We start from the raw sequence: 13340 nt of genomic DNA on the forward strand, positions 1-13340 counted from the left end.
GCTGCATGTACAGTCAATCCGTAACAAGTGTCAACGCTGTAAAAAATAACGATGGCATCCAAAAGTAACTAAGAGTTGTAAAATCTGTACATTGTTGGTTACCTTTCTAGTGTAAATGTACATCAGTTATTGGTCGTGAGCTCCCATGTTCTCGGTAGCCAGCTAGTAATGTATATTTTTCAGATCGACAGAGGATATTTTGTGTATGACGCGTACCGTGCCATCTTGCTATTCGACATTGAATGTAAGAAAATAAATAAAGACATTGAAGATGTCATTGATCTGGACTGGAATGATTTTACTGCGTTACAGAATACTCATGACTTTCTCTTAGCCTCTATCTAGTAGATGTGGTAAATTGTTGCACAGTCTTAGAAAATATTTGAATGCAATCACCATAAATGCTGATATTGGCTATTGCCAAGCAATCATCAACGAATTCCTTGTTTCAGACAGTCACATACTGACATCTAGCGGTTAATTGTAGCATTGCAGCTTTTTGGGTCTCGTTTGCGGTGCGGTAACATAAAGGATTGATAGGATACGCCGTTGCCATGGCGGACACGCCCACGTGAACCACTCTGACAGACGGGAGGGGGTTCGGGCGGCCCGCTGGTTTGGGGGCTGTCGGGGCCGGAGAAAGGCGACCGGACAGGCTCTGCCTGCTCGTACATTTTGGCCGTACTGTGCAGACTGTATTGTTGCGCAGTGTATAACTGTGCAAAATTCATGAATATGGCAACTAACACCTTAATTAGTCTGACTACAGTAAGGCTACATTTGCCCGTATTTGGAAGAATGACGTGGGATGAGGTGATGCAATAGCATTTTGTGTTTATGCAAGAGCCAGACTCATTTTCGTGGAAAACCAAGTAATCTGAGCTGGTAGGCAGAAACATCAAACAACCCTATTCAAACATAAGAGAGAATTCTTATGGTAATCGGTAAAATCTCGTGACTTTTACAGACATGTGCGCATGCACCAACGTTGTCATGCATACATGTAGCAGACATGCCCAAGCCTCCCTCCCCACTTTGGTTGCCGATAAAATAATAGATATTCTTTACACTGAATGACAGTGGCAGCAATACTCATGTTTTATGTTTTCTTCCTTTTGAATACCACTTTTAAGATGAAATAGAAGGATTTATATGTTAGACATGTCCGTTCTACCTCTATCTGCATGTCATACTTTCACCCCAGGTGATATTCTATTTATTACAACACAAGATTGGTAATAAGAATTGTTGCCATGGCGAAGGTTTCTTGTTTGATGTTTATTCACGTTTTTAGTCTCGTGCATTACAAAACATCTTATGGATATAGTTTGCCCACGAAAAGACATCTACAGGTGTCCATTGTTTTTTTATTTATTATTATATTATATTATATTATATTATATATTTTTGACAATTTATTTTCGTGGAAAAAGAAATTAATCTGGGCTGGTAGGTAGAAACATTAAAAAAATCTATTCAAACATAAGAGAGAATTATTATTGTATGAGATGATGCAATAGCATTTTGTTTGTTTTTTTAAGAGCCAGACTTATTTTCGTGGAAAAAGAAGAAATCGGGGCTTTTATGCAAAAACATCAAACAACTCTATTCAAACATAAGAGAGAATTCTTCTTGTAATCGGTAAAATCTCGTGACTTCTACAGACATGTGCGCATGCACTAACGTTGTCATGCATACATGTAGCAGACATGCCCAAGCCCCCCTCCCCACTTCTTTGGTTGCCGACAAAATAGTAGATATTCTTTACACTAGATGACAGTGGCAGCAATACTCATGTTTTTTGTTTTCCTTTTGAATAGCATTTTAAGTGAAATACAGGGGTTTATAGCTTAGACATGTCCGCTCTACCTCTATCTGCATGTCATACTTTCACCCCAGGTGATATTCTATTCCTTACAACACAAGATTGGAAATAAGAATTGTTGCCATGGCAAAGGTTTCTTGTTTGATGTTTATTCACGTTTTTAGTCTCGTGCGTTACAAAACATCTTATGGATATAGTTTGCCCACGAAAAGACATCTACAGGTGTCCATTGTTAACAATTTATTGTCGTGGAAAAAGAAATTATTCTGGGCTGGTAGGTAGAAACATCAAACAAATCTATTCAAACATAAGAGAGAATTATTATTGTATGAGATGATGCAATAGCATTTTGTTTTCTGCAAGAGCCAGACTCATTTTCGTGGAAAAAGAAGTAATCTGAGCTGGTAGGCAGAAACATCAAACAAAGCTATTCAAACATACGAGAGAATTCTTATTGTAATCGGTAAAATCTCGTGACTTTTACAGACATGTGCGCATCCACTATCGTTGTCATGCATACATGTAGCAGACATGCCCAAGCCCCCCTCCCCACTTCTTTGGTTGAAGAAAAAATAGTAGATATAGTTGACACTAGATGACAGTGGCAGCGATACTCATGTTTTATGTTTTCTTCCCTTTGAATAGCATTTTTAATTGAAATAGATGGGTTTATACCTAAGACATGTCCGTTCTATCTCTATCTGCATGTCATACTTTCACCTCAGGTAATATTCTATTTCTTACAACACAACAAGATTGGTAATAAGAATGGTTGCCCTGGCAAAGGTTTCTTGTTTGATGTTTATTCACGTTTTTAGTCTCGTGCGTTACAAAACATCTTATGGATATAGTTTGCCCACGAAAAGACATCTACAGGTGTCTATTATATTGTTAACAATTTATTTTCGTGGAAAAAGAAATTAATCTGGGCTGGTAGGTAGAAACATCAAACAAATCTATTCAAACATAAGAGAGAATTATCATTGTATGAGATAATGCAATAGCATTTTTTTTTTTTTTGCAAGAGGCACTTTCTCCTGATATACGGAGTATGGGGAAAGAAAGGGTGACTTGCTTCCGTAGTAGTGGCAATACGTGTCCTGGTCGAGAAAGGTAGAAGTGGGGGCACAAGCGAGATTAAACTTGTGAGAACATTTGGAAAAATACTAAAGTTTTAGTCTGAAGTTTTCCTAGTCAGTTTGACTGCGGATGTTCTGGTAGCCGCTGTTCGGTAGTGGTGAGTCCCGCCAGCTCGTACATTTCGGCCGTACTGTGCACACTGTGCAAAAATTCATGAATATGGCAACTAACACCTTAATTAGTCTGACTTAGTAAGGCTACATTTGCCCGTATTTGGAAGAATGACGTGGGATGAGGTGATGCAATAGCATTTTGTGTTTATGCAAGAGCCTCATTTTCGTGGAAAACGAAGTAGTGAGGGATGGTAGGCAGAAACATCAAACAACCCTATTCAAACATAAGAGAGAATTCTTATGGTAATCGGTAAAATCTCGTGACTTCTACAGACGTGTGCGCATGCACTAACGTTGTCATGCATACATGTAGCAGACATGCCCAAGCCCCCCTCCCCACTTCTTTGGTTGCCGACAAAATAGTAGATATTGTTTACACTAGATTGCAGTGGCAGGCTGGCAGCGATACTCATGTTTTCTGTTTTCTTCCCTTTGAAAAGCATGTTTAAGTTAAATAGATGGATTTATGAGTTAGACATGTCCGTTCCATCTCTATTTGCATGTCATACTTTCACCCCAGGTGATATTCTATTTCTTACAACACAAGATTGGAAATAAGAATTGTTGCCATTGCAAAGGTTTCTTGTTTGATGTTTATTCACGTTTTTAGTCTCGTGCGTTACAAAACATCTTATGGATATAGTTTGCCCACGAAAAGACATCTACAGGTGTCCATTGTTAACCATTTTTTTCGTGGGAAAAGAAATTAATCTGGGCTGGTAGGTAGAAACATCAAACAAATCTATTCAAACATAAGAGAGAATTATTATTGTATGAGATGATGCAATAGCATTTTGTTTTTCGCAAGAGCCAGACTCATTTTCGTGGAAAAAGAAGAAATTTGGGCTCGTAGGCAGAAACATCAAACAAATCTATTCAAACATAAGATAGAAGTCTTCTTGCAATCGGTAAAATCTTGTGACTTTTACAGACATGTGTGCATGCACCAACGTTGTCATACTTGCACAAAAATGATTTTCCTACACCGGGAATAGAACCCGGGCCTTGGCTGTGAGAGCGCCAAATTCTAATTAGTGGTAAGCTAAGCTCAAAACGACACTCCACTCTCTTGGGGTGAAGTAATAAAGGGAATGTTAGATTATGTGGAATATACAACACTAGATTATATGTCAATCATGTTATAAATAGACATGAAACCTAAACTGTAAATTCTCTCCGTGTGGAAATTGAAGCTTAAAACAACTGTACAGTACTGCTTCATTACATTCTATTCAGTATTTTTCCTGTGCAGACTTTTTTCTATTTACTACAATCTCACCTCTAAACAAGGCTTATGCGAATCACTAACATGTTTTGGGCTACAAAAGGGGACTGCAAAGACAGATGTTTGTTAACCTCAGACTTGAAAAGTTTAAGATTGTATCCAGTTAGGAAACATTCACAGGGAAGCTTGTTCCACGGTGATGTAGTTCTAGGAGAGAAGCTTTCAGCGTGGAACTTCCTCCTGAGAGATAGAGTATGTAGGAAGAAAGGGTGATTTGCTTCCGTAGTAGTGGCAAAACGTGTCCAGGCCGAGAAAGTTCAAAGTGAGGGCAAAGGACGATCGTTGGGTCGTTTGGCGTAGCGGCAGAGTCCTCGACTCGGACTCAAGAGGTCCCGGGTTCGAGTCCTGACATGCCACCGATCTTGTGCCCATGAGAAAGCACTTTACATACACGACTTTCCACACTTCGCTTAGGTGAAAATGAGTATTGTATTGTCCCCCTTGTTGGTGGCGCGATTATATATAAGTTGAAAAAACTTGAGTGTGCTGCCACCACGTCTTGTAATTAGATGTTGGAATATGAAAAAAAAATCTTGTGGGAACATTTGAAAAAATCCTGATCTAAAGTGACCCTATAGTTCGCGGTCTAAATTAAGTTTTACTAGTTAGTTTGACTGCGGATGATCAGAGAGCCGCTCTACAGTAGTGGTGAGACTCTCGCCTGTCTCCTATGGACGTCCTGAAAAAAAAAACAATGAGAATCATCAGGGTCATGTTAAAACTTTTGATCTAACACAAAAAAAGTTCTCTAACCTAGATTTTTCGACCAGGCACTCTGGTCTTCCTCAGTAGACTGACCCAGTGAAGCTTGTCACGTGGCTTCTTTGATATGTGACGTCAACACTGGGTCAAAAGTATCTGGTAGAAGATGTCGGCCCCCGTCGCGGTTCAATGAAAGGTTGTGTTGGACCAAAAGTTTTAACTTTAAACATATAACTATCAACACAGATGATCTTTCATGAGAATTATCAGGATGAGATGTGCAATAATTTCGTTAAGACATGGTTTTTGACAGGAGCAATGATGGTCTGTCACCTTATTCTGATGGGCAATTAATAAATTTATCTTTCTTATGCACTTTGATCATCCTGTATTATACAAACCCATTTCAAATTATATTTTTAACATCACAAAGTAACGAGAAGAAGCCGAACTTCTATATTAGAGTAGCTTTAGAGCTGTTTGTATTACAAACATGTGCATTACCCATTTAATCTGTTCTCCTGTACTTAGCCCAATAGGGCATGAATGTACAATAAAGGTTAGTATTTATTATCTAGATCTATTAATAAGAAATGATCTTGTACATAAAGAAATGTACAATAAAGGTCTTTCATTCATTAAGCTGTGCCGTGTTTACAATAGATGAAAGGGCTTCAGGAAATGGTGCGGATACGATAAATACCTGGAGCAGCCTGGCATATGAATCGAAATCGCTGTCGGCAGTAAAAGTCGATCCACATGTCTTTTATGGATCGGCGTGTGGAGAAAAGGACGCAATCTTGGTCCCCATTTGCGTTGTTCGGTTGTCCCGGAGCCCAGGAGATGTACGACCGAATACTAGAACGGCCCACCCGCTCGTAGCTTCCCCGCTGGTCGTTGTTCGGTTGTCCCGGAGCCCAGGAGTTGTACGATCCAAGAGGAGAACCGTTCACCCACTTGTAACTTCCCTCTACGCACTGATCGTGCAGGCCGATCCAGAAGAGACAAAACCCGCACACGGAATCAGACAGTTGGCTCAGGAAGGCGTTGGTCTCGGCGTCTCGGGGCATGGCGAGGGTGCCGCCGTCTGCACGGCAGGCCGCGGCTGCATTGTCGAAGGTCTCCTCTGTCATGAAGACCTTGTAGCAGGTCCCACGCCGCTTGGTGTAACCTTCGGGACAAGATGCTGGAAAACACGTTTTGTATCAATAACATGCAATGGATGGGGTCATGTTTAAAATCAAGACATATATGCAATACATGCTTCATTAACAATGAATCTACAGTAGAGGTTGTATTTGATAACCACTATTCAATATAACAGAAATGCTGTGTAAAAAGGCCACATATTGCACCTACATGCACGTAGTGTACAACATTATTCAGTTTCAAACTAATGATTATGGAACATAACAGACTAACATAAAGAGCTAAAATAACATCTAAAGCATTTTACCCAAAGTTTTCCCGTTCTCAATGTCGTGAAGACGCTGCTCCAAGGCAGCGGGCCGATAGCGCTCGTTGTCCAGGTCACACTTCAAGGCGTCAACAGTGGTGGAGAGTTGACGTATGTCGTCTAGGTCGCGCTTCAAGGCGTCTTGGTCGCGTTTCAAGGCGTCTTGGTCGCGCTTCAAGGCTTCTTGGTCGCGCTTCAAGGCGTCAACAGTGGTGGACAGTTGACGCATGTCGTCTTGGTCGCGCTTCAAGGCGTCAACAGTGGTGGACAGATGACGTATGTCGTCTTGGTCGCGTTTCAAGGCGTCAACATCGGTGGACATGTCGTCTTGGTCGCGCTTCAAGGTGTCCACAGTGGCGGACATGCCGTCTTGGTCGCGCTTCAAGGCGTCAACAGTGGCGGACATGTCGTCTTGGTCGCGCTTCAAGGCGTCAACAGTAGTCGACAACTGGGATATTTCCTACGAACGTGTATACACACGTCAGAATACTGAACGTAACAAACAATCTGACGAAAAACAACAGCAAATATTGTACCCTCTTAAAACAAAATGAGATGAGCATAATAATAATAGCTGGACAGCAGGCTTTATAGTCCAAGACTGTTACCTGTTTGTTGCTGAACGTCAGAGGGGCGAGTCCAACGGCGCTTAGGCTCAGTAACACGGCGATGCCGGCGGCCAGACAGCTGCGGCGGGCGCGGAGGAAGCTACAGACACCCCGGCGGCCGCTCGCTCCACCCGGATACGCGCGGTCTGGTAGGAAAACATATTCCGCTCAGGTTATCGCTTACGTCAACTTACCAACTCAACATGTTAACTAGAGAAGTAACATTTGCAAAGCAAATGCATAATGTTTACCTTCGGTCATGGTCTGCTCTGTTAATTCTTACTCAAACACATTCACATACATGTACAGTACTACTAGTATATGGTGACAGGAGTAGTGCAGACCATGAAGTTTGCAACATTATGTAACCCAACACCAGTTACTATGGTGACAGACGTGAACAAACCATGTCATTGGCCAGGTCAGAGGTTAGTGTTTGGAACAGAAGAAGAAGAAATGGAGCAAGAACAATATGTTTTCCTTCGGTAAACATAATGAATAAATATACAAATTAATTGTCGCATGAAGAAAACAAGTCCAAGCATTTAGCATTTAGCATTTCATCCTTAATTATGCAAATCGCTTCGAAATTTACATAATATATGCACAGTGATGCCAAGTTTCAACTAACTTACACGTATAAAACTCGCAAGTATAAAATCCCCTTGATTTACCATTAAGGAACAACAGCATTTTCGTATTAATTTTGGAAATGAGGCACTACTTTCTACCTAACTACACTATTTTTATGTCAAAAAACACTGATATTTTCAAGGACTAAGGCCCGTTGTGCATGTGGCAGGAAAAGTGTACCTTTGACGAAGCTGTGGTTTCCAACGAGAACGTTCGCGTACCCTGCTCATGAATTTTACATGAGGGGCGTACAGTAAACAATGAAGGTATTCTTGTTGTCATCAAATTTACCAACACAGCAAACTATGCAGTATTCAGTAGGCTAACATATACACTTAGAATATTTTCTGCTGATATTTACAAGGACTAAAGGCCCGTTGTGCATGTGGCAGGAAAGTGTACCTTTCACGAAGCTGTGAATTCCATCGCACAGAATTCGGTGTGAGAACGTTCGCGTACCCTGCTGATGAATTTTACATGAGAGGCGTACAGTAAACAATGGAGGGTTTTCTTGTTGTCATGAAATTTATCCATACAGTAAACTATGCAATAATCAGTAGGTTAACATATACACTTAGAATGTTTTCTCCTGATAGTAAAAATATCCAGGTGAAAAGCGTCGGTTACCTGCAGACGTTGCGTGACGTTTCACCTTCTCTTCGTCTTCGTACGTGTGTGAAGACGTGTCTTTGTCTTCCCGCTGCTTGTCAGAAGCGCCGTTGCCATGGCGGACACGCCCGCGTGAACCACTCTGAGGGACGGGACGAGGTTGGGGGGGCGGCCCGCTGGTTCCAACTCCCGCCTGGGGTGACTTCTGCTGCCGCCTCGCCGCCTGTGAAGACTGCGGGAGATCTTCATCCTTTATTGTGTAGTACACTGTCTCGGCTTCTTCGTACATGTCTAGTGAGGTTTCTTGCCTGATAGTTAGAACGGGGTTGGGGAGAAAGGCGACCGGACAGGCTCTGCCTGCTCGTACCTTTCGACAGTAATGTGCAGACTGTATGGTTGCGCAGTGTATAACTGTGCAAATTTCATGAATATGGCAACTAACACCTTAATAAGTCTGACTTAGTAAGGCTACATTTGCCCGTATTTGGAAGAATGACGTGGGATGAGGTGATGCAATATAGCGTTTTGTTTTCATGCAAGAGCCAGACTCATTTTCGTGGAAAACCAAGTAATCCGAGCTGGTAGGTAGAAACATCAAACAACCCTATTCAAACATAAGAGAGAATTCTTATGGTAATCGGTAAAATCTCGTGACTTTTACAGACATGTGCGCATGCACTAACGTTGTCATGCATACATGTAGCAGACATGCCCAAGCCCCCACCCCACTTCTTTGGTTGCCGATAAAATAGTAGATATTGTTTACACTAGATGACAGTGGCAGCGATACTCATGTTTTATGTTTTCTCCCTTTTGAAAAGCATTGTTAAGTAAAACAGAGGGATTTATAGGTTAGACAATTCAAAAAGGCATGCCATACTTTCACCCCAGGTGATATTCTATTTCTTACAACACAATATTGGCAATAAGAATTGTTGCCATGGCGAAGGTTTCTTGTTTGATGTTTATTCACGTTTTTAGTCTCGTGCATTACAAAACATCTTATGGATATAGTTTGCCCACGAAAAGACATCTACAGGTGTCCATTGTTTTTTTATTTATTATTATATTATATTATATTATATATTTTTCACAATTTATTTTCGTGGAAAAAGAAATTAATCTGGGCTGGTAGGTAGAAACATAAAAAAAATCTATTCAAACGTAAGAAAGAATTATTATTGCATGAGATGATGCAATATAGCATTTTGTTTTTCGCAAGAGCCAGACTCATTTTCGTGGAAAAAGAAGTAATCTGAGCTGGTAGGCAGAAACATCAAACAACCCTATTCAAACATAAGAGAGAATTCTTGTTGCGATCGGTAAAATCTCGTGACTTTTACAGACATGTGCGCATGCACTAACGTTGTCATGCATACATGTAGCAGACATGCCCAAGCCCCCCTCCCCACTTCTTTGGTTGCCGATAAAATAGTAGATATTCTTTACACTGAATGACAGTGGCAGCAATACTCATGTTTTATGTTTTCTTCCTTTTGAATACCACTTTTAAAATGAAATAGAAGGATTTATATGTTAGACATGTCCGTTCTACCTCTATCTGCATGTCATACTTTCACCCAAGGTGATATTCTATTTCTTACAACACAAGATTGGCAATAAGAATTGTTGCCATGGCAAAGGTTTCTTGTTTGATGTTTATTCACGTTTTTAGTCTCGTGCGTTACAAAACATCTTATCGATATAGTTTGCCCACGAAAAGACATCTACAGGTGTCCATTGTTTTTTATTTATTATTATATTATATTATATTATATATTTTTCACAATTTATTTTCGTGGAAAAAGAAATTAATCTGGGCTGGTAGGTAGAAGCATCCAACAAAACTATTCAAACATAAGAAAGAATTATTATTTTATGAGATGATGCAATAGCATTTTGTTTTTGCAAGAGCCAGACTCATTTTCGTGAAAAAAAAAGTAATCTGGGCTGGTAGGCAGAAACATCAAACAAATCTATTCAAACATAAGATAGAAGTCTTCTTGTAAACGGTAAAATCTTGTGACTTATACAGACATTTGCGCATGCACCAACGTTGTCATACATGCACAAAAATGATTTTCCTACACCGGGAAAAGAACCCGGGCCTTGGCTGTGAGAGCGCCAAATCCTAACCTCTAGTGGTAGTGGTAAGCTAAGCTCAAAACGACACTTCACTCTCTTGGGGTGAAGTAATAAAGGGAATGTTAGATTATGTGGAATATACAACACTAGATTATATGTCAATCATGTTATACACAGACATGAAACGTAAATTGTAAATTTTCTCCGTGTGGAAATTGAAGCGTGAAAACAACTGTACAGTACTGCTTCATTACATTCTATTCAGTATTTTTCCTGTGCAGACTTTTTTTTCTATTTACTACAATTTCACCTCTTAACAAGGCTTATGCGAGCCACTAACATGTTTTGGGTTACAAAAAGGGACTGTAAAGGCAGATGTTGGTTTACATTATCCTTGAAAAGTTTAAGATTGTATCCAGTTAGAAAGCATTCACAGGGAAGCTTGTTCCACGGTGATGTACTTCTAGGAATGAAGTTTTCAGCGTGGAACTTTCAACTGAGAGATGGAGTATGCAGGAAGAAAGGGTGATTTGTTTCCGTAGTAGTGGTAAAACGTGTCCTAGCCGAGAAAGTTCGAAGTGATGGCACAGGAGAGTGAGTCACCAATGTGATCATTCTTGTGGGAACATTTGGAAAAATACTTACGTTTTAGTAAAACGTTTTACAAATTAGTTTTGAATTCATGTCTACTAGTTTAGACGTTTCACTAGTTAGTTTCACTGCGGATGGTTAGAGATCCGATGTACAGTAGTGGTGCGACCCCCGCCAGTCAGCTGTGGACGTTCTGAAAAAAAAATAATCCGGCATAAGATGGAGATTGGTTTAGTTAAAATATCATGACGGTTCATGGTTTGTGACAGGAGCAATGATGGTTACTTAACTTAAGCTGTGTAGTGTTTACAACAGATAAAAGGGCTTCAGGAAATAGTGCGGATACGATAAATACCTGGAGCAGCCTGGCATATGAAGTACAACCGCAGGCGGCAGTAATGGTCGCGCCACTTGTATTTCGGGGATCGAAAGGAAAGGACGCAATCTTGGTCCCCATTTGCGTTGTCCGGTTCTCCCGCAGCCCAAGAGTTGTACGGCCCAAGTGCAGAACCGTCCACCCACTTAAACCTTCCCTCTCCGCGCTGATCGTGCAGCCCGATCCAGAAGCCCAAATCCTTGCGCACGGACTCATACAGGGAGATGAGGAAGGCGTTGGTGTCCGCGTCTCGGGGCATGGCGAGGGTGCCGCCGTCTGCACGACAGGCCGCCGCCGCTTCGATGAAGGTCTTCAGTGTGTTGAAAACCTTGAAGCAGGTTCCACGCCACTTGGTGTAACCTTCGGGACAAGATACTGGAAAACACGTTTTGTATCAGCAACAGGCAAAGGATCAAATGATGACAGGCATGCAATAGGTCACTAACAATAAATCTAGCAAAATCTACTGAGAAAACCATTTACGTAAAGTGTTCTCAATCTCGTGAAGACGCTGCTCCAAGGTGGCGGTCCGGCTGCGCTCGTTGTCCAGGTCACGCTTCAAGGCGTCCACAGTGGCGGACATGCAGTCTTGGTCGCGCTTCAAGGCGTCCACAGTGGCGGACATGTCGTCTTGGTCGCGCTTCAAGGCGTCCACAGTGGCGGACACGTCGTCTTGGTCGCGCTTCAAGGCGTCAAAAGTAGTCGACAACTGGGATATTTCCTACGAACGTGTATACACACGTCAGAATACTGAACGTAACAAACAATCTGACGAAAAACAGCAAATATTGTACCCTCTTAAAACAAAATGAAATGATAATGATAATAATAGTTGGACAGCAGGCTTTATGGTACAAGACTGTTACCTGCTTGTTGCTGAACGTCAGAGGGGCGAGTCCCGCGGCGCTTAGGCTCAGTAGCACGGCAATGCCGGCGGCCAGGCAGCTGCGGCGGGCGCGGAGGAAGCTACAGACACCCCGGCGGCCGCTAGCTCCACCCGGATACGCGCGGTCTGGTAGGAAAGCATATTTCGCTCAGGTTATCGCTTACGTCAACATGCAACCAGGTCATCAAATTTACCCAAACATCAGTATACAAAGGTCTGGAAGTGTCACATAAAATTGGTACAGGAAAAGTTCTTCTGATAGTACAAATATCCACTGTAAAAGGCAGGTGTGAAAAACGTCGGTTACCTGCAGACGTTGCGTAACGTTTCACCTCCTCGGCGTTTTCGTACGTGTGTGAAGACGTGTCCTGGTCTTCCCGCTGCATTTTATGATCAGAAGCGCCGTTGCCATGGCGGGCACGCCCGCGTGAACCACTCTGACGGACGGGGTTGGGGCGGCGGCCCGCTGGGTTGGGGGCTGTCGGGGCCGGAGAAAGGCGACCGGACAGGCTCTGCCTGCTCGTACATTTCGACTGTGCAGATAGCAGGTACGCAGTACAACAACTAACGTCAAGGCACATGCATATACACAAGGACGCCACGATTAGTCTGAGAAGGAAGGGTATCTTTGCCCGTATTTGGAGGGGTGACGTGGTATGACGCCTTGCGTATGGTACTAGTATTTTGTTTTTCTGCAAGAGCCAGACTCATTTTCGTGGAAAAAAAATCTGATCTGGTAGGCAGCAGAAACACCAAACAAATCTATTCAGACTTGTGGGAGAACTCTAAATGTCATCTCGTGACTTTTACAGACGTGTGATATTCTATTCCTGATTCATAACATGTGATATTCTATGATAATAAGTGATAATCTATTCCTTAAAACATAGCAAGGTTTGCGATAGGAATTGTTGTCCTGGCGGAGGTTTCTAGTACCAATAGGTATCTATTCATGTTTTCAGTCACGTGCGTTCCAAAAGAACTATCAATCTAGGGTCTATCAATCTATCTATCTATCTGTATATATATAT

The 13340-nt window shown here is 41.8% G+C and overlaps 1 pseudogene; it reads right to left on the reverse strand.

Moving 5' to 3' along the window:
* Positions 1-4987: 4987 nt before the first annotated feature.
* On the reverse strand, positions 4988-12837 carry LOC109487459 (annotated as a pseudogene).
* Positions 12838-13340: the final 503 nt, after the last annotated feature.

The sequence above is a fragment of the Branchiostoma belcheri genome, unplaced genomic scaffold (genome assembly GCF_001625305.1).
Source record: "Branchiostoma belcheri isolate BF01 breed outbred unplaced genomic scaffold, Haploidv18h27 scaffold89, whole genome shotgun sequence".
Classification (NCBI taxonomy): Eukaryota; Metazoa; Chordata; class Leptocardii; order Amphioxiformes; family Branchiostomatidae; genus Branchiostoma; species Branchiostoma belcheri.